This window comes from Crocodylus siamensis, chromosome 2 (genome assembly GCF_052110815.1).
Source record: "Crocodylus siamensis isolate JL-2025a chromosome 2, ASM5211081v1, whole genome shotgun sequence".
NCBI lineage: Eukaryota > Metazoa > Chordata > Crocodylia > Crocodylidae > Crocodylus > Crocodylus siamensis.
This window is the reverse complement of record NC_143396.1, coordinates 195,251,484-195,272,562: the sequence shown is the minus strand read 5'-3', so window position 1 is coordinate 195,272,562 and position 21,079 is coordinate 195,251,484. Positions and strand designations below refer to the sequence as shown.

The 21,079-nt window shown below is 46.9% G+C and overlaps 1 long non-coding RNA gene across 2 annotated transcripts in view; it reads right to left on the bottom strand.

Moving 5' to 3' along the window:
• LOC149871560 (uncharacterized) overlaps positions 1-21,079 on the bottom strand; it is a 298,900-nt gene that overhangs the window by 129,259 nt on the left and 148,562 nt on the right. For both annotated transcript variants that reach the window (XR_016440266.1, XR_016440267.1), the window contains exon 3: positions 5,770-5,833. This is a non-coding gene — a long non-coding RNA (uncharacterized LOC149871560). The remainder of the gene's footprint in view (positions 1-5,769; positions 5,834-21,079) is intronic.

Here is a 21,079-nt window from a genome sequence, read left to right as displayed (position 1 = left end):
CAGAGGGACTGTAGTTACAAAAATCTTAAGTGATTTTTTTAAAGAGTTCTAGATCTTTCAAAACTCATAGAAAGCCTGAGATCGAGATTATTTAGTTGAACTTCATGCCAATTCATCACAACAGAACTTTTGCAGGATATTACCAGTTTCAACAAAATATTCATCAGGAAAAAGTTTTTCAGATCCACAATGGAATTTCTAAAATAGACAGCAGACCAGATAATTGTTTGTAGGTCAGGGTATTCATTTTGGGCATGGGAGACTCACAGTCAAAAGCTTTGCTCTGCCCGATACAAACTAGAAGCTTCAATGTGTTATTTCTCACACCTCACCCTGCTTGTCAGGCTGTGGACAACTCAGGCATGGTCATCTTCCTCTATTTTTTTTTTGTAAAAATAAAAATCTCAAAAAGTCTTGAGGCAGGCAATGAAATATTCTGAAATCTTGGAAGGATTCATACATGGTGAAACAGTTTCCTGCCCAGCTTCAACTAAAAGCCACTGGCCCCCAAGGGCAGTGTCAGTAATGACCCTCCATTATAGTCCTTCATGATGCCACCCTTCCAGGACAGAGTAGCTGTCTGGAACGCCGATTAGCAGACAGATCTCAAACAAAAGCCAAACATAGACAGTGCTAACACTTGTACTCTGAGCACAACAAAGAATTTGTCATTTGATACAGATTAGGGGTGCAGCAATAGAGATTTTTGGGGCCAATACTGATAGATGATATTTAAGGAGGCACATCAGCCGATACTGATCCGATTTCTGACACAGCTGCCTCCAGCTGGTAAATCCAGTGCTGTGGAATGGGAGGGGGCAGGGAAAGGGCATAGAGGGACAGATATCAAGGCCCCTGTCGTGAAGGAGGGGGCAGAGGCAGGGGGAGGTGCTTCCCAGGTGGAATGGCAGGGCAGAAGTCATGGCTCATGGGGACAGTGGAAGGTGGCTCCCACTGCTGCTTGCACCACGATGGGCATGGGGGGGGTGTACCCCTTGGATCTGCATGGGATGGAATGGGCTGCAGCCAGGGCTGCATGGGGGTTTTCTCAATGGGGGACTAGGGCTCAGAGTGGGCACTGGCAGTACTGAGAGGATGCTGCATCCATCCCAAATTTCACTGCTGCTTAGCTCTCAGCACAGCTGCCACCAGCCAGAGCCCTGGCTCAATGTCCTGCCTCCACCTACATGCCAGGAAGAGTCGGGACTGCACCAGGTGCCTGGTGGCAGTGGTACTGAGAGCAGAGCAGCAGCAAAATTTGGGGTGGATGCAACATCCTCTCAGCCCTGACAGCACCTGCTCCAGGCCCAATCCATTCTGAGAAGAGCCCTGTGAAGCCTTGGCTGCAGCCTGCCCCACCATGCACAGATCTGTGGGGCACACACCACCACCCCATGCCCCCTGGGGTGCAAGCAGTGGCAGGAGCCACCTCCCTCCTCCATGAGCCATGGCTCTGCCTCCCCCACTCCACCTGGGCAGTGCCTGCCCTTGCCCCCTTCCTCACTCTGCGGGGGCCTTGATTGGCCCCCCCATGCCCCTTCCCTCCCCTCTCCCCTTCCACCACACTGGACTTAACAGCTGGAGGCAGCTTTCTATGCTGCTGCCTCTGTTCCTCACGGCCTGAGTGCTGCACTACGGCTGCACATAGTACAGGCATTTATCAGCCAAATTACTGGCCTCATCACACCAATATCCAATACAGCCAGTTTTCTTTACATCAGTACTGATCCAATATCGAACCGATGGATCAGTGCACCTCTAATGCATACATATCTCATTTTCTACAATTTAGTCCCAGGACTGTTCCCATCCAGCTCAGAATCAGAAGGGCTCAAAGGAATCTTAAAGCTGCCAGTCTGCTACCTGTGGCTAGGCTGTAAACCCCTTGCAATCTCTGTTAGAGGCAGCTCTCATCTTCTACTTGCAAAAAGGCAGAACTAGCCCTAAGACTCACATCAATAACATGTAGTTAGGACTCACAGCTCATTTCTCTAAATCAGTGGTGCTTAACACCTCTAACCCTGCGGGCCAGATGAATGGTGTGGGTTCAGTCCCTGAAACTGATCCAGCACAAGATCAATCTTCAGGCACAACTCAGCATGCTGGCACAACCATGTACAACACATGTGGCCACAGCACACCCGTTCATGCTGGATCAGTTGCAGAGAGACTGCACACTGGCACAATCTGGTGTGCAGGGCAATATCATCTGGACCTCAGAGCTCCCTGCAGGTCCAGAAATTTAGCAGCAGAGGGGCAATGGCAGTATTTACTGCTCTGGTTCTGGGGTCAATCAATGCTGCTACCTCTCCCCTGCCACCAAAATTCTGGAGCTTGTGAAGAGACCCACTGGCTGGATAACTGCTCAAAACAGATATAATTCCATAGCAACATCAAACTGATATGGGAATGATTTTTCAAACCTTGCTACTAAATGTGGCCTGATTTGCAGAGATGCCTTGCATTGTTCACTGATGTCAGTGGGATTTTTGAGTGTGACAAACTTTTGAAAATCAGAAAACTACTACTGAGGAGCTTTACCATGGATTTAGAAGCCTAACTTTAAGGTTATGTACAAACATTCAGAAAGCCCAAGGCTGAATTGATTCAGTCTTTGCAGGTTAGTCTAACCTGCAGAGATTAAGCTGAGAAAACTGGATAGACAATTACTTTTGATTCAGAAAATGGAGCCACATGCCTGTAGTGGCTAGCACATAGCCAGCAACACTCTCTAGCACATAGCCAGCACGGGCCATGTGTTCACTTCCTCTTCCTGCTGCACCTGAGGTGTGAAGCCTCCCCTGCCCCCCACCATCACCATCCCTCACCACCGCTGCAGAGCCATAGCCATGGAGCCATATAGCCAGCCGCATGTGAGCCCTCCCCTCCTCCCCCCAGCCAGTGGGCTGGGTGGCATGTGTGCAGTCCATACATGGCAGGCACCACCACACTGCACCCCATGTCACTTGCCTGCAACGCCCCCCCACAAGCTGGCATGCAGCTGCCACCACCCCATACCACCACAGAGCCATGCAGCTGGTCATGGGGCATAAGTGGCAATGCAGCGGTGGCCACTGCATGTGAGGCCCTGTTTCCCCCACCCCCCCGGCTGGGTGGCATGTATGTGGCCTGCATATGACAGCCGCCACTGCACTGCTGCTGCCGTGCCCTGCGGCACTTGCCTGCCAGGCCATGCAGGTGGCTCTGGGATGGCAGTGCAGGGTACAGTGGCACAGTTGCGGTGGCAGCCTCCACGTGCGAATCCCCCATCAGGCTAGCCAGCGTATATGTGGCCCACAGAGTGGTACCCCTGCCCTCACCCTCTAACCCTGCTCCTGGGAGTGGACATAGGGGCACACTCCCCCACTTCTTGATCTACGCCCCCAGCACATTCCCTTTCCTCTGCCCTGCCTTGTTCCTCCCCCCCCCCCCCCCGCACACACTTACCTGCTGGGGTGGATGTCTGTGGGTCTGGGGGGCCTTCAATTTTTATCATGGATTTTGGGGTTTTAAATCAAAGAATTTGCAATTTTTTAAGTCAGAGAAAACATGGATTTTCCCTTTTAGCACAGAAATCCACGGATCTCTACTTTTGCAAAGAGCTCTTGCAGGCTGGCACATCACCCTGCTCATTTCCCCTTTTTTAAAATCAGAGAAAACACAGATTTTCCCTTTTAGAAGAGAAACCCATGGATTTTCCCCATTTGCAAAGAGCTCTGCAGGATGGCAGAGTTCCAACCCCTTCCAGGAGGGGAAGGGATAGGGGAAAGGGCAGGGACACTCACACTTACCAGAGTCTGCTTCAAGCTCAATGTTCTTGCTTGAGGTAAGTGGGGCTTGCGGGGCAGGGAGGTTTGCAGCCAGTCAGTGCCCAGCCAGCTGCAACAGCCCCCCCCACCCCAGCTGGAGTGCCCAGCTGGGGAACACCCAAGCTGGGGCTGAGAGAGCAGGGAGACTGCAAACTCCAGCCCCTGGCCAGAGTGCTTCAGGGGCTGAAAACCTCTCCTGTTCCCAGCCAGATCCCAAGCTGGCTGGGGGGCTGAGGGAGCAGAGAGGTTTGCAACCAGCCGAGCACTCCGGCCAAGAGTGGGGGCACGTTGCAGCCCTAACCCTCCCCCAGGCTCTCCAGAGCACAGAGTGTGCAACTGACATGGCAGGGCACAGCAGGGCCATGCAGGAAAGCTGCCTGCTGCTGCAAGTTCCACACTGCCCTGGCCATGCTTCCTCTGTGTGCACAGAAGCAGTGCAGGCTTGAGCCCCTTGCTGCTGCCCCCATCTGCAGGGGAAGCATAGCCAGGGCAATGTGGAGCTCACAGCAGCAGGCAACTATAGTGTGTGCCCCAACAGTGTGCTGTCGTGCTGGGTTGCACACACTGTGCTCTAGAGGGCCTGGGAGTGGGCAGCAGGTGGGAAGCATGAGCCTGCATCATGCAACTGCCCTGCACCCCCCCCAGATTTGGGGGGTGCGGGTTCTCCCTGCTCCCCAGGAATGCATGCTGCCACCAGGAACCAGCCCAAGCCCACAGCAGGTGGTGGTGGGAGCTGGCTCATGCCCCTGCTGCAGCAGCCACTGCCTTCTATTAGGGGCAGGAGGCTGCAGACCTGGGTCCCTGGCCCCATAGCCCTGGCAGCTGGGGCCCACTCCAGCAGGGTCAGGGGGTGGGGGTGTTGTAGGAGGCATTTAAAAAAACCCAAATCCATGGTTAAAATTATTAGAGAATTTGCAATTTTTTTAATAATGGAAAAACAGGATCCCTGCTTATTACTTCTTCCTGCTTTCAGGTGCCTCTGGGATTTGTAGTCCACAGGTTGCAACCAGCAGTAAGTTTTTAGCAGGGCAGAGCAGCTGTGTACTTGGGGGAGGGAGGGAAGGGAAGTTTAACCCCCCTCCCTGACCTCAGACCCCAGACAGGGTTTTCCTGGGGTGGCAGAGCAGTTCCTCTGCCTCCCCCCCCCCCCCCCAACCCTTCCCTGCTGGACCAGACAGTACAGCCCAGCCTAGGGCTGGAAAGCATGCTGGGATTCTGAGGGACCGTGATTTAACCAGGAAGGGGTCTGGGAGTTTTCATAACTTATTTGGGTCAAACCAGTTTAAGTCTGATACTACATTCAACCAGGTTTATCTTAAACCAGTTTCTGCCATTTTTAAACTGGTTTATGTGCACTGAAATTCTGGTCTGTTACAGGTTTAAACCAGTTTCTGACCATTTAAACCAGTTTATGTGTAACTTCTGTCCCTGGCCTAAATACCTGGATCTGTGAAGTCTGATTTAGAAAAGCAGTGTGTTGCTTTTCCATGTTAGCTAAATAAGCCCTGTGAAAGCAAACGCTAATATTTAATAATAGTGTAATATTTATGTTCCCATTTGTAAAAAGGTCATGGGAGCACTTAGGACAAATGTCTGTCATTTGTATTCATGTTAAGTAACATTTTGCTCTCTCAGAAGTTCCAGTGAAACAATTCATAGCAGAAGCTACTATTCAAAGGGAGTAAGTGTGACAGAATCTCATCCTTGCCTTGCCCTGTGATGTTTATAACAAACAAGGCTATAATAACTCCCTAAACATCTAACATACTTGTTAAGTTTATGAGTTATATTCTTCCCAGAAATGGATTGAGCACCTGATTTTATACTTTTATGGACTTTCTAAAATTATTTGTGTCTGTGCAGTATCAGCATGCATAATGTCACACTTTACTCCCACTTTGTACAAAGCACAAAACCACACAAGATATAAAAGTAGTATAAAATCAATGTACAAATGTACCTTCATCCATTTCCATTTCTGTAGTTGGAGACAGGTGAGATTTCTACCTGACGTACACAGCAACCTGGAAAACAAGTGAAGAATGAGTTTAAGTGGGCTGATAAATGAAGCCATCTGTAACTTCTATTATGAATCAGAAAAATGTGAGATTAACTGTGAGCATCACTATACATTCTGAAAGCAGAACCATATTGAAGAAGAATGAATGAAGCAGATGTTTAAGTGTGTAAGAGTAAAAAAAAAAAAAAAGCAGAATGTAGCACGTGTGGCAGTTACTCCAATACAAACTCCTCTGAAGTCATTCAAGGCATCTAAATGTCCTACTCTGTTTTGTTAAAAATAATGTACAATTAACTCGCTTTATAAATACCTGTTAATGAGAAGTCATTCCAATTCCTGCTAGAAAGCAGTCAGTGAAATATATAATTGGGGTCCAAAAGAGAAAATAGTGGTGGCCATTAGGCCTGTGCAAAGTGGCTAGTATTCGCTTCAGATTTGGATTCAGCCAGTTTGGGGGATAATGATTCTATTCGGTGATTTGAATCACTATCCTGAATCAATTCAGCCGAATCCAATTCAGAGATTCAGCTGCTGCTGAATCAGCGCAATCACATAGGCCGTATTCCCTGCCCGCTCTCAATGGCTGCCCCATCCACCCCAGCTCCCAGCTCTGTTTTTTTTTCCCCAAAGTCTCCACTCACTGGCTGCTGCCCAGCAGGGGGAAATCCCTGCTGCCCTTCACTGCCCCACACTGCATGGGGAGGCTCTGCAGGAGCCCCCAGAAGCCCTGAGGCTCCTGCAGCAGCTGGTGAGTTTGAGGGGGTGTTGGGTTTTTTTCCTTAAAGTGCCAGGAGCTGGGATGGGGGGTGGTCAGGGGCTTGTGGCACAGCCCTCCATGCAGTGTGAGGCAGTGGGGGGCAGCAGGGATTAGGCCCCCTTCCTAGCAGCACCCAGTGGCCGAGTTTTGTTTTGTTTTTTAAAAGGCTGGGAGCTGGGGTCAGGTGGGGCAGCCTTGTGGGGAGCAGGCAGGGGATGGGACCTGGCAGAGGTCCCCCCATGGTCCCCTCCCACTCCTCCAGCCCCTCCTCCCCCACCTCCTACTTACAAACTCAGAGTCTGGGTCCAACTCCCTGCTGTAGCGGGCAGGGACTGCCTGAAATCACCGAAGCTCTCCAAATTGATTCTGAGAGCTTTGAATCAATTTGGACCTTTTAATTGGTCCCCTGATTCAATTCAGCTTTGGAGATTCAGCCACCAAATCAGGCTTAATCAAATCAGCACCCAAAGCTTCACACAGCCCTAGTAGCCATTATGACACATCAGTTAATTTTAGACAATTATCTCAGTATATGTAGCAGCCAAAATAAATGGAATTCTGTAAATACTAAGAAACTTATCTGTATATCTTAGGTAAATCTCATAAATATTTAAATGTTACATGTTCCTTTTTAGCAGAATTTTGAGCCAGATTGTGCCTATAATTGGGCATACAGAAGTTCTTCCCCATTCTGATACTACCTTCCTATACAAGGTGGACTAAAATGAATATATTGAGGCAGAATGGGTGCTACTGCTAACAAAAAATAAGGGAAACTCAAACGTACATTTATGTCATCTTGTGACTTGTGGTTTCACACGAAGGTACTTGAAAATGTAAGACAGACATGGCAAAATGATGGATTAAAGGATTTAAAAGCAAGATAGCTGCTGATTTTGTCTAACATTTCTGAGGGAAATAAAATATTTTTCATGTTTTTTATAAAAAGTCATTTCTTATTACAGGAGATTGATCCAAGGTTTGTGGAAGGAAAAACGTGTGTAGCAGGCAAACACAAGGTTGGGTTCTGAAATGATGATATCCCCTCCACCCCCCATCCTATTCACAAAAGCCTATGATGATGCTGAATCTATTAACATCAACAATCTGTCCTTCACCTAGAGGTGCATAGGAAGACTGATAAGAGCTTCTTAACCTACATCTCAACATTCACTTAGATGTTACAATGTAGATCTAATTAGCTAGGTCTTTTGAAAAGAGAACACATTCGCAAACAAAACACCTAAGAAATGAATCAGCCAGTCTAAAAGCTGCTATTATAGTCTTTTAACACCTAAAATGAAATGGACTATTTCTGGGTATTAGATCTAACTAAAATCTTTATATTTCTAATACTTTATACCCTCCTTTAATCTTGTAAATCTATTTCAAAAGCAAAGCAATTAGCTCCAATACTTCTTCTCATATCATGTAATATAAATAAAGGAAAACACATTTCCATTAGTGGATTTTCAATATATGGAAGCAACTCAGCCATTTTTTTTTCTTGTTGCCTTTGAGGACTATAGACTGATAGACTATAACTCTGATCTGAATATACAAATAATAAATACATCTGAGCCTTTGTCTGATTCAGTGAAATAGGGATAAACTCTCTATAAAATAGAGATAACAGCATTCATTGTGAAGTACTTTGAGATCACATGGTGAAAGATAGTATGTACATTAGCCTTATTATAATTATTATGTTTCTAATGCAGCCTGAACTTCAGTAAAAGAATCACTTATGATACTTCACAACATTTCTTTAACAGTATTTTGTTTCTTAAAAAGAAGCAACAATTGTCTTGTAGCACTATATAGCCCATCTCTATCCGGAAAACTGCAGGGTAGCTTGGATATCTGTATCAGATATACCTAAGAGATACCCAAGCTAACAGTCAGGATTCCCAGGCTGATATATTCAGCTTCTCAGCAGGCAAATAAATTCATGCTGATCTCTTGGAAACTGCATTTTATGAATGTGTCATATGACTTTCGCGTAACTTTAACATCAAGAGCTGAAAATCTGAAAACCTTAATTTTTGTTGGTGATTCTCTTACCCGCCTAATATCCAACAGACCTTCTGTTAAAAAGGGCACAAAATTATCTTAGCCAACTGGAAAAATCCTTCTCTTGCTCCCCTTTCCCATGTTGTTTGATACCAATGTGCTTTATGTGCTGAGACCTTGATTGCTGGACAGGGACATGCAGACAGGGGATTGTGGCCCTGCCCCGGATGCTCGCAGCAGTGACAGCATGGTCTGAAGCTGGGGCAAATCCCTATTCCACTGCCTGCACACCCCTGCCTGGAGAATGAAGGCTGCAGATTGCAGCTCTGTCCTGGCTTTGGACCACACTGTCATCACCGCAAGATCCAAGCCCAACTGTGGAGCAGCTTCACACCCTGCTGTGTGCCCTGCCAGCACTGCTGGGGATGGTCTCCAAAGAAACCGCAGCACTATCACAGCACAACTGCTGCTGGGGTCTCCATGGAAACATGTGAACAGGGGCTGCTGGGAAATGGAGTCTACCATCAGCCAGAGCCAGCCCATGGGCTGGACTTCACCGGCCCCTGGTCTAACCTCAATTTTTATTTACCTTTACCTACTGGCCAAAATTTTAAAGTGTGAGTTAGAGCACCCAGAGCTCATCAGCCTCTAAGGGCAGCCTCCCATCTTTGTTAATACCATCAAGGTATGGCAGATGTGGCAGCAGGGTGCGACCCTGAGTGGCTGGAGTGACAGCAGTAAGGTCATGACCAGGGGGATCATGATGGCCTTCAGGGAGCATGCCATCACAGTAAACCACTTACATTAATACAGACATTAGTTAAATACTGGCCTTATAACTGTTTAAGGCCACGGTGCTCAAACTTTTAGGCCAGCGGGTAGTACCCAAATCCTCCATGGGCCAAATCCAGCAGGGCCCTATCTCACCATACAGGGAAGGGGTGGCAGGGGCAACCCAGCCCCAACCCAGCACAATGGAAAGGGGCCTCAGCTGGCCCCAATCTGGCCCAATAGCAGGGGGCACTGTCACTCAGGCTGGACTTTACTGCTCCATTCAAGCAGGGAGCAGAACATGTCCTCTTCACAATCTCCACATAGTGCTGGAGGGAAAATCAGGCCAACCCTGAGCATTCTGGGTCAACCAATCAGGGTTTCCCTGTGCACCGATGCCACCTATCTCCAGGCAGACTGAGGGAGCCTGCAGAAATGTGTGCCCAGGGACCCCCTGGCTGCATAGCATCAACACTGCTTTTCAGGGGCTCAGCATTCAAATATCTGTTTAGGGGTCTCTAAGTAAGTTTTTCTACCAGGAAAACAAACTCATGAGAATTATCCCAAATCATTTGAATGTGTGTACACAGCCTATGTCTATGCTACAAGTTTTTCTACTGCTCAGAATGCAAAATGATCTCAGCACAAAGGAAAAACTGTAACCATACTGTTCTATCCTGACATATTCTCTTTGGGACATAAAGCACTGCAGCCATCATTGCAAATCTTTGCTCATCCTAATTCTGGAATGCTAGCAACTAGGGCTATGTGAAGCTTTGGTCCCCAATTCAATTCAGTGGAGATTCAGCTTGATTTGGTGGCCAAATCTGAATAAAATCAGAGGACCCTTTAAGCTCTCTGAATAGAATCAAACCCTCTAAACTGATTCAGAGAGATTCTGAAGATTTGGAGATTCAGACATAGACACAGGTTTAAATGTTTTTTCTACCTACCTCTAGGTAGCAGGCGGTTCACAAACAGTGCAATGCTGGGGTGTATGGAGCATCCCACAGCAGTGAGGAGCGCTCACCAGCACACTTGGCAGTAGACCCAAAAGTGGACCAGAAGCACTTCCGGACAATTTCCAGGTCTGCCAGGGAGCACGCAGGATGCCCTCCTGCACTCTCCCTAGCTCAGCAACTGGTGCGTCCTGGGTCTGGAGGGGAGTACCCAGGGTCCCCCCGTGCCTGACTGCCGAGCTGGGGGGTGGTGCTGAATGCTCTGTGGTGGACCCAGAAATGGACCGGAATTACTTTCAGTCCACTTCTGGGCTTGCCGCTGAGCATGTGGAGGGCCCCCCCCACACACACACACTCCAGTGCTATGCTCTATGAGCCCCAGCATCGCAGCATTCACAAGCCATGCTGGTACCTTAAGGTATTTAGAAAAAACTTTTAAAGCTATGTCTGTGGCTGAATCGCTGATTCTCTGAATCAGCATTGAATCTTCAGATTCAGTCAAATCGAATCGGGGCAGTGATCTGAATCAACAAAATGAATCACTGTCCCTGATTTTGGTCAAATCCAAATTGAATAGGGCCCACTTCACACACCCTTACTAGCAACCACATCACAGAAATTTCCTGCATTGGTGTAGGAGGAAAAAAGTATTAGCTGCCATCTGCACTATCTAACCTATCTACTAAGAAAATCAAAGGTCTACCAGCAGCTACCAACCTTTCAGGCTACCATGGTTCAAGCTAGTTTCTGTAGGTAAAGACACACAATGTAGTAAATATGGCTAACATCACACCCACCCAGTTTTGATTTCCCCAGCACAAATAACCAGGTATCCATTTACAGGTGTGTGCTATTTACAATATCACCGACTGAGAAGTCTAAGATTTAAAAAAATCTTATTGTAGAAATTCTAGCCACACTTTGTTCTAAGAGCTAAGAATCTTATTTTGTTCCTTACATAATTAATTGCAGAAATATGAGTATGGACTTACTTCAAATAATTACTACTCTGAAAATGAATAATTGCATATTAAACAATATAACTTCCTGAATTTTCCATCTTAAAAGATGTTTAATCAAAGTAGTGGACTCCGTATATGCCAACATATTTTTGGAACAATTTGAAAACTACCATGGGGAAAGTACATCTTTATCTATATCTTTTGTCTACAAAGAAATGTCTGATTTTTTGAAAATATAGGGGGAAAAGCCCACAGATTTTTTCAAACATGCAATTATTTCTTAAGGAAAATGGGACCATGTCTTACTATATTCAAGACTGGTTAAAGATAAAACTTCAAAAATATTCTGACTTTATTGATAAAATAAGTCAAACCCCATATCAATTACAGACCAACAAAGGATGTCTGATTACACAGACACTGACTCAGAACATGACTAGACAAGATATTATATGAAAGCAGTAAAATCAACCTGGAAGTTTTACTTTACCTAATAAAATACTTATTACAGAAAATAACTCTTTTCTCTTTAAATATTTACATGACTGACACATTTTGGCTTGTTTTCATTAGACATGAAACATATCATATTTGGTAGTCCCAGCTTTAATACAAGGTATTTTCAAACTTTCTTAGAGATATCTGAATTATTATTGCATGTATTCACTAATAATATCAGCCTAAATGACAACTGGCAGATAATTTTAAAGTTCATTTACAGCATTCACATCTTATTTTCATGTGTCTCATTCTGTTAAAGCCATTATCAACAATTCTACATCTGGGAAATTAGTAGGTGGTACTTGAGAAAGAGTCAAAACGGAAAAATAGTAAGTACTGATTACATGACAGTGTACGTACTTATTAAAAGCATATATATTAAATAAAAAGTGTTTCTCTGAGTCTAAGATTTGTAGTATAAGAAGCCAAAAAGTGGCAAATCTTGGCAATTTCTCTTATGGTGCCCTAGGGTATTAAAACAATATTATCATTATCTTGGCTTCTAAATGAAAGATGTTTGCAAACAATTTCCTATCACACTATACAAATGGCACCTATCAAGAGTCCAATATAAATACTATCCAAAATTGTTATTTCAAGGATGATTCTGAATCCCAACAGGCAGTTAAAGCCCTGATACACACACACCCATACTGAGCTGGATAGAAATTCCATGTCTTGCCTCCTCTTCTTCCTGATTATGTGCATTTCAATTTTTTTTTATTATTAAGAAACCACCTGCCATTATTGTGCCTCGTGCCCCTCCTTAAAAAGGCAGGCAAGTATCAGTTCCCCATGCATCCTGAATTTTGCCCTCACTGGTGAATTAAAACTAGAATAATGTGTATTCCTTACAGCAGGAGTGGGCAAAATATGGCCCATGGCCTGGATCTGGCCTGTGGAGAGGCTTTGTCCACCCTGCAGTGGGTCCCTTGGTCCCACCTGGCCCAGCCATCACCCGGCTGTGGCACTTCCTGCTGCCCCCTGGGCATGCAGTGGGGCTGGGGAGGCTCTGTGGTTAGACTGCCTTTCTAGGAAGCCCAGGCAGCAGCAGCTTCTTCTGGCTGCTGCCACCACTGGCCTCAGCCCTGTGCTACCAGGGGGAACCTGTGTGCCCAGCCCCGACCTGGAGTGCCTCACACCTGCTCTGGACTCATCCATCCAGGCTCAGCAGCAGTGGCAGCAGCAGCATTGGCTGAGCAGACATTGTTGCTTGGTGCAGGAGAAAAGCAGCCACTCCCCCTCACCACTGCTGAGCAGTTCTTAGTACAGCTGCCCGGAGCCCGCACTGGGCAACCCTGCATCACTGCCACCCAGGCTGCCCTGTGGCTGCTCTGCACCATCACCGCTGCTGTGCTGGGCAGTCCAGAGGCAGCAGTGATGACGGTGGAGCCACAGGGCAGCCTAGCGCAGCAGCAATGCCTGGCACGGGCTCCAGGTGGTTGCACCAAGAACTGCCCGGCAGCAACGAGGCGGAGGGGCCACTTTTCCCCTGTGCTGAGCTACAGTTTCTGCCTGGCAGCTGCCACTGCTGAGCCTAGGCAGAGCATGTGCGGGGCATGCCAGGTTGGGACTGTTTGCATGGGTCTCTGCTGGTACCATGAGGCTGTGGCCAACAGCACCCGGAAGGAGCAACTTCAGCCCCCAGGGGGCAGCAAGATGCACCACGGCTAGATGACATGGAGCAGGTGTGGGGTGGGACTGAGGCTGCGTGCTGTTGGCGGTGGTGGGGAGGCACTACAGGGTGCACAGGCTCCAGGCCATTGTGGGATGGGGGTGGGGTCAGGTACTGACCAGCTCAGGGGGGCTCCCCTGCACAAAACACCGTGCCCTCAAACTTTCCCCCACAACCACATCCTCCCCACACACAATCACACACCCTTCAAACACTGCACCTACCCACATTCTTCCTCACACACCCCATACATGCACCCATGTGCCTCTGGGAGGAGCCCTGCTCACTGCTACATGCACACACCCCACCAGATACAAACACCTTCAGCCACCCTCCCACTCCACACACCCAAGAGTCTCCACAAGCCCCAAACCCACCCATCCAAACCCTCTCACACCCCCTGCAATATATAAAAGTAAGATTTCATTTTGAGCTATTATGCAATCACCTCTATATATACGCAATGCAAACACACACAAATCAGGACAAAGTATTTTTTTTAACTAAAATTCAAATATATTATTGTGGATGTTTGATTTCCAGTATTTTTTTCTAGTTCCAAGATGGCAAACCTACTTCCTAAAGGAGTACTTCCAGGGGCAAGGGACTTCTGGTGGCAAAGGTCAGGGGCTAGGTGGTGGCACTTCCAGTCCCAAGATGACCAGTAGGAGTCAGGGTGCTTGTCAAGAGGTGGGGCAACCCTTGTAGCCCTCGACAGCTCACCAAAATTCGTTAAGCGGTCCTCCAGCTGAAATAGTTGCTCACTCTTGCCTTACAGGGATTGACAGAGATTATAGCTTTTTCCCTCCCTACTCTTGCCATCCCACAAACTTGCTTGAGAGAATCAAGGTGTAATACAAGCTTAACACATCTCTATCATTTGGCCTAGATCATCTCTACTGACACAAGTAGTTTCCATTCAGCAAAGACAGGGAAATGAATTCTAGAGAAATCCTCCCTATCACAGAACAGGGACAAATCCATAGAAGAACAATACTCTGCTAAAGTTCACCAGAATGTCACCAGACCAGAACTATCATAAAAGAAATTCTTCAATGGCACTCTACAAGAGCAGCTAAAGCAATGATACTACCTGGCCTATTTAAAGCCAACAGCTCATGTTTACATAGAAAACCCCTTTACACCTTGTTGTGTCATCTGCTACTGATGTAAACAGTTTAGCTCTACCCTCTTTCAAATCTCCCTTCACAGAGTTGAAGGCTACTGTTAAATCCCCCCTTAGTCTTCTTTTCTCTAAACTAAATAAGCCTAGTTTCCTCAGTCTTTCCTCATAAGGCATGTCCCCCAGCCCCCACATTATTTTTGCTGCCCTCTGCTGGACTCTATCCCATTTATCCACATCCTTTCTGTAGCAGGGTACCCAAAACTGAACACAGTACTCCAGATGTGGCTTCACCAGTGCTGAGTGGAGGGTAATAATCATTTATCTTGACCTACTGGCAACCCGCCTACCAATGCAGCCCAGTATGCCATTAGCCTTCTTGGCAAAAAGGGCACACACTGCTGGCTCATATTCAGCTGATTGTCCGCTGTAACCCCCAGGTCCTTTTCTCCAGAACTGCTGCCCAGCCCTTCAGTTCCCAGCCTGCACCAGTGCATGGGGCTGTTCTGTCCTAAGTGCAGGACTTTGCACTTGTCCTTGTTAAACCTTATGAGATTTCTTTTGGCCCAGTCCTCCAATTTGTCACTCTAGAATCCTAGCCCTACCCTCCAGTGTATATACGGCTCCCCACAGATTGGTGTTATCTGCAAACTTGCTGAGGGTGCGCTCTGAGCCCTCTTCCAGGTCATTGATGAAAACATTAAGCAAAACTGACCCCAGGACCATCTACTGGGGTATTCCACTTGATACCAACCGCCAACTAGACATCAAGCCACTGACAACTACTCTCTAAGCCTGATGCTCCACCCATTTTTCTATCCACCTTACAGTCCATTCATCCAGCCCATATCTCCTTATCTTGCTTGCAAGAATCCTGTAGAAGACTATCAAAAGCTTTGCTAAAAATCAAGGTACACCACATCCACTACTCTCCCCACATCCACAAAGCCAGTCACCTCATGACAGAAGGCAATCAGGTTGGTGAGTCATGACTTTCCCATGCTGGTGACTTTCCCACGTTGGTGAATCCATGCTGACTGTTCCTAATCACCTTTTTCTCATTCCAGGGAGTGAGGTGAGTCTGACCAGTTCATGATTCTCTGAATCCTCCTTCTTCCCGTTCTTAAAAATGGGCACTATATTTGGGACCTTTCCAAATCACCATGAGTTTTCAAAGATGATGGCCAATGCCTCTACAATCACATCATCCAACTCCCTCAGCACCCTTAGGTGCATCACATCTGGCCCCATGGACTTGCAAACATCCAGCTTTTCTGAGTAGTTTCTAACCTGTTCTTTCAGCACTGAGGGCTGCTCACCTCCTTCCCAAACTGTGCTCCCTGGTACTGTAGTCTGTGAGCTGACCTCACCTGTGAAGACAGAGACAAAAAAAGGAATTGAGCACTTCAGCCTTTTCTTCATCCTCTGTCACAAGGTTGCCTCCCCCATTCATTAAGGACCCACACTTTCCCTGATCCTCCTCTTGCTACCAATATACTTGTAGAAACCCTTCTTGTTACCCTTCACACATCCCTTGCTAGCTGCAACTCCAATTGCATGTTGGCCTTCCTGACTTCACCCCTGCATGCCTAAGCAATGCTCTTATAGTCTTCCCTAGTTATTTGTCCACATTTCCACTTCTTATAAGCTGTACTTTTGTGATTTGGTTTATCAAAGAGTTCCCTACAAAGTCAAGCTGATTTTTTGCCATACTTGCTAGTTTTCCTGTGCAGCAGGATGGTTTGTTCCTTAACTCTCAGTAAGGCCTCTTTAAAGTATAACCAGCTCTCCTGGACTCCTCTCCCCATCAGTCCTCTGGCTTGCTAGGGGATCCTGCCCATGAGTTCCCTGAGTGAGTTGAAGTCTGCTTTTCTGAAGTCCAGGGTCCTTACTCTGCTCTCCATCCTTCTTTTCCTCAGGATCCTGACCTCAATTATCTCATGGTCACTGCAGCCCAAGTTGCCATCTCCTAGTACATTCCCCACCAAGTGTTCCCTGTTTGTGAGCAGCAGGTCAAGAAGAACATGGTCCCTTGTTGACCACTCCAGTACTTGCACCAGGAAATTGTTCCCAACATTTTTCAGAAACTTCCTGAATTGCCTATACATTGCTGTATTGCCCTCACAGCAGATATCAGGGTCACTGAAGTCCTCCATGAGAACCAGGGCCTGTGATCAGGGCATTTGCACTAGCTGTTTGAAGAAAGCCTCATCTACCACTTCCTCCTGGTCTGATGGTCTATAGCAGACCCCCATCATGACATCACTCTTGTTGCTCTCCCCTTTGACCCCAATCCAGAGACTCTCAACAAACCTACCTCCAGCTTCATACTGGAGCTCTAGGTAATCATATGGCTCTTTTACATAAAGTGCGATGCCTACTCCTCTTCTCTCTTGCCTGTCCTTTCTAAACAGTTTGTACCCATCAATGACAGTGCTTCAGTCATGTAAGCTATCCCACCGAGTCTCTCTTATTCCAATCATGTCATAGTTCTATGACTGTGCAAGGAGTTCCAATTTGTCCTGCTTGTTTTCCAGGCTGTGTGCATTTGTGTACAGACACCTAAGGTAATTAATCAATTGCCCCGATTTCTCAGGAAGTAGGAAAGCACCTCCCCTGTTTCCCTCTCCTGCTTGCTCTTCCTCCAGCTCTTCCACTTTCCCACTTACCTCAGGGCTTTTGGGTAGATCCACGTCCATTACCTCCCCACTTATCCTTCCTAATAGATTTGAGTAAATATGGTATAACTCTAAAATGAGTTCCCCCACCATTCACCAAAGCAGAAAAAAATCCAAGTTTTTAGATTTGAATACAGGCCAGACAAGCAACTCCTGCAGCTCTTGATGTGGTCAGAGTGACTCATACAACAGGTTGTGGGGTGCTTGGAGCAGGGTGAGCACAGGGAACAGCCTGTGTAGTTTGGGGGGAACATGAGGAAGGGGCATAGCATGGTGTGGGGAAGGGATGAAGGAGGGAACATGAGAGAAGGGATACATGGAACAAGGGGAGCATGGGGAAAAGGGCACACAGTACTATAGGAATGGGTGCATGATATGGAGGAGTACAGAGGAAAGGGCAGCTAAGGGAAAGGGGCATGGGTAAAGGAATACATGGAGCAAGGACAGCATAGGGAAGGGGCACATGGTGCAAGAAGAGCACAGAGAAAGGGAAGTAAAGAGCAAGGAGGAGTGTAGGAAGGGGGCAGGAGGAAGGGGCACATGGAGCTGCAGCTCCAGCCCTTATCCAGACTTGGGCTGGAGACTTGAGCCACTGCCTGGCCCAGCCCAGGTGTTCCATGCCCCCAGTGGAGGCAAAGTCAGAGCAAAGATAAACAGTTGGGGGCCAGGGAGGTAGGCACCAGAGGGAGACAAGTGGCACAGGGGAAAAATCACTGGGTGGGGGGACAAGTGGCAGGAGGCCAGGCACAGGATGTATGGCAAGTGGCAACAATTAGACAAAGGGTGCAGGGCAGGTTGCTTCCTGTGCCATTACTTTCCCTGTGGCAGTGGTGGGGGGCATGAATTTAAGAAGACCCTCCAATAACTAGATTCTAGACATGGAAAATGTAAACACATTTATAATTTTAATTCTGTAGAATCTAATGATTTGGGGGTCATTTTAAATTGGAAGTCATCTTGGATTTGGGTAAATATGGTAATATGCTGAGATCTCTCATCTCCATATCTCTGATGAAGCCACAGAAATTTCTGTGGTTCTACTCATCTACTGCAACCCAAATGCCTCTTCATTGGGAACAGAAACAAAGCAGGGTTTAGATATTGTACTGGAGCAACTTCTGAGCTAAGTACAGACATATGGAGGTTAAATTGGATTTAAAATGACCACCCGATTTAAACGTAGCCTGTCCCAGTGCCAACCTTACAGACCCACATCCCACAGGTGGCTTACAGACACGGTCTCTGTGACCAGCTATCAGTCTAAACCTGTAACCAAACATAAGCTCCATATACACAAACCAGTCTGAAAATTGCAAAACTCAGTTTAAGATAAACTTCCATCTATGTAATATCAGATGCATTCAATTTAGGTCAAACCAGTGCATGGGACTTTTTCCCACTTCCCTACGTAGCCCTGGGGCTGGGAAAACCCAGCCACTGGCCCAAGCCCCAGGGTTGCTCTTTTCACTCCCCCTTCCCCCTGCACTGATCTATTTTTTGCCCCTCAGGCCTTTACTCCACCCCAGCCAGTGCTCTCAACCAACATCCCACAAGTAGTTCCAGGTGCAGCCACTTTTATCAACGTTTGGCACTGCTAGAGCCGAGCAAGTAAGTTCTGGTCAGAGGAAGAGTGGGAGGGATGTGGCTGACAGTAATCATTTCTGAGTTGTCTTCTGGAAGACACCTTCCTGGGCCCCTTTAACTCTCCCCCACCCCAAACCCCACCCCCATCCCCCACCACCCACTTGTCAATTAGGCATGACCTGCTCCTGCTGGGAACTGAACCATCATCAGTGACACTATATGACAACTTGGCCACCTTAAGTCTCTGATTAGAGAAGTGCTAGGTAACCAAATCAGTGCTTCTCCCTTGAGAAAAGTGTCCATATGCATACACAATAAACATCCCAAGGGCTCTGAAATGCAGATGTGCTTGGGCTCAGGATTTAACCTTCCCTTTTCCCCTCCTTTAAAAAACAAAACAAAACAAGAGGTGCACAGGAAAAATGCTTGAAAGTGCCTGGAATCTTTCATGATTCCACATCCTCAAGTAATTAGTAGATCTCCTTTAAACGTCTATGGCCTCTCTCATGTGTTCATCCAATTAGTACTTCCTTTGTCACCATCAATGTCAGAAGAACAGAATTCCTGCTGGGTAGCAGCATTAATATAACATAAAGAGGATGAATTTTCTATTTGATCCTTATGGACCTCACTGTGCAATTTTCATAAATGATAATAGCAGCCACATGGCAACATTCCTGTGCATCATATTGAAAATATTGCTTTAAATATCTGAGAGAAATGCACAGCAGGATGGAAGTCCCCTGTTAATTTTTGTTTCTTTCTTGGAGTGGGTAATGCAAGTAATGTGCTCATAGCCTTTGCAAGGAACCTTTTAAAATAAAGTTCCAATAATCAGCATAACAAATTAAAACCTCATACTAGGTTAAGCATGTACTGAAACATTTTTAACTGAAGTTTTCCATTGGGAAATGGAGTTTTACCAGAATCAAAATATAATGATTTTGAGGAAAGTTGTGATGGGGAAAAGCTGAACTTTCTCATTTTTGTTAGACAAAGTCAAAACATTTTATTCAATCAGCTAATAATACCCTGTCTTCCAATATAGTAAAACTATTTGAACTTTAAATTTGATTAGTTTTACTGTGACATGCAGGTTATCAAAATGATAATTTTATATTTCTATATTACGTTCAGTTGAGAGGGTGTGCACACACGCACAAACACACACACACCAGGTCTGGGCTTCCATGCCTTCCTCATCCTGTCTGTATTCCCTAGCCTATTCTGCCTCCTGCTTTTCACCTGCCATGACTTGATGTTAATCAATATGTATTCAGAGGGAGGCTGCCCTTGAGACCAGGGTAGTCCTTGCCTTGATGCCTTTAGGCTATTATCATGGCCTCCTTGCTGCCCCTATAGCCATGTCCACGCCTCACTGATGACTCTCCATCTGCCCTGTCATAGGGACTATTTTCCTCATGCTCTCTCTCTCTCTCTCCCTCTCTCTGTCTACACAAAATCTGCACTGGGCCTCTAAGATCCCAACTGTTCTTCAGGCTTCAGCTTTTTTGGCTTCCAACCCTTTTCCTCTTGCTAAGACCACTCAGTTCAGGTCCAGTATTTTGGGTCCTGGTTCTCCAGGTCTCAGCCCTGCTGCAGAGGGTGTTTATCAGGTATCCTCCTCATGACCTCCTCTATCCCTATAGCCACTTCTAGTCCACCCAATCCTTTAACTTCATTCCAAAATAAAGCATCTGAACAAAAATCACGTTATGGTTATAGCAAAGGTTCCCACTGTCTAGAGCTGCCAAGGCTTCCTTCCACAGGAGTTCCTCTCACTCTCATTCATGTCTGCTACCTGCAGACTAAAACTCTCCTACCCTCCCAGCTCTGGCCCTGAGCTCCTAAGCTTAGCCATTGTTGGGTACCTGGCCACTACCCTGAAGGCGAGGGAGCTGTCTAGTAGGGACATGTGTAGATGAAACGAGGGCCCTAAATTGAAGCGGTGGGTCTTTTAAAAACACCACTTCAATTTAGGGCCCTTTAAACCCCCAGGTCATGAACACACCTGCCACACTTACCTGCCTCCTTGGCAGCGGGGGGGAGGGGGGTGAGCTGCCAGCAGGCAGAGCGGTCCCTGAGCTGCAGGGTGGGGCTGGTGCTTCCCTTCACAGCAGCAGTGCCCCCTCCCAGTGGCGGCACCTGCCTGCAGGCACCGGGCTCGGGCAGTCCTCAGAGGGAAGCACCGGGCCCCCACACAGCTCATGCAAGCAGGCTTCAAGAG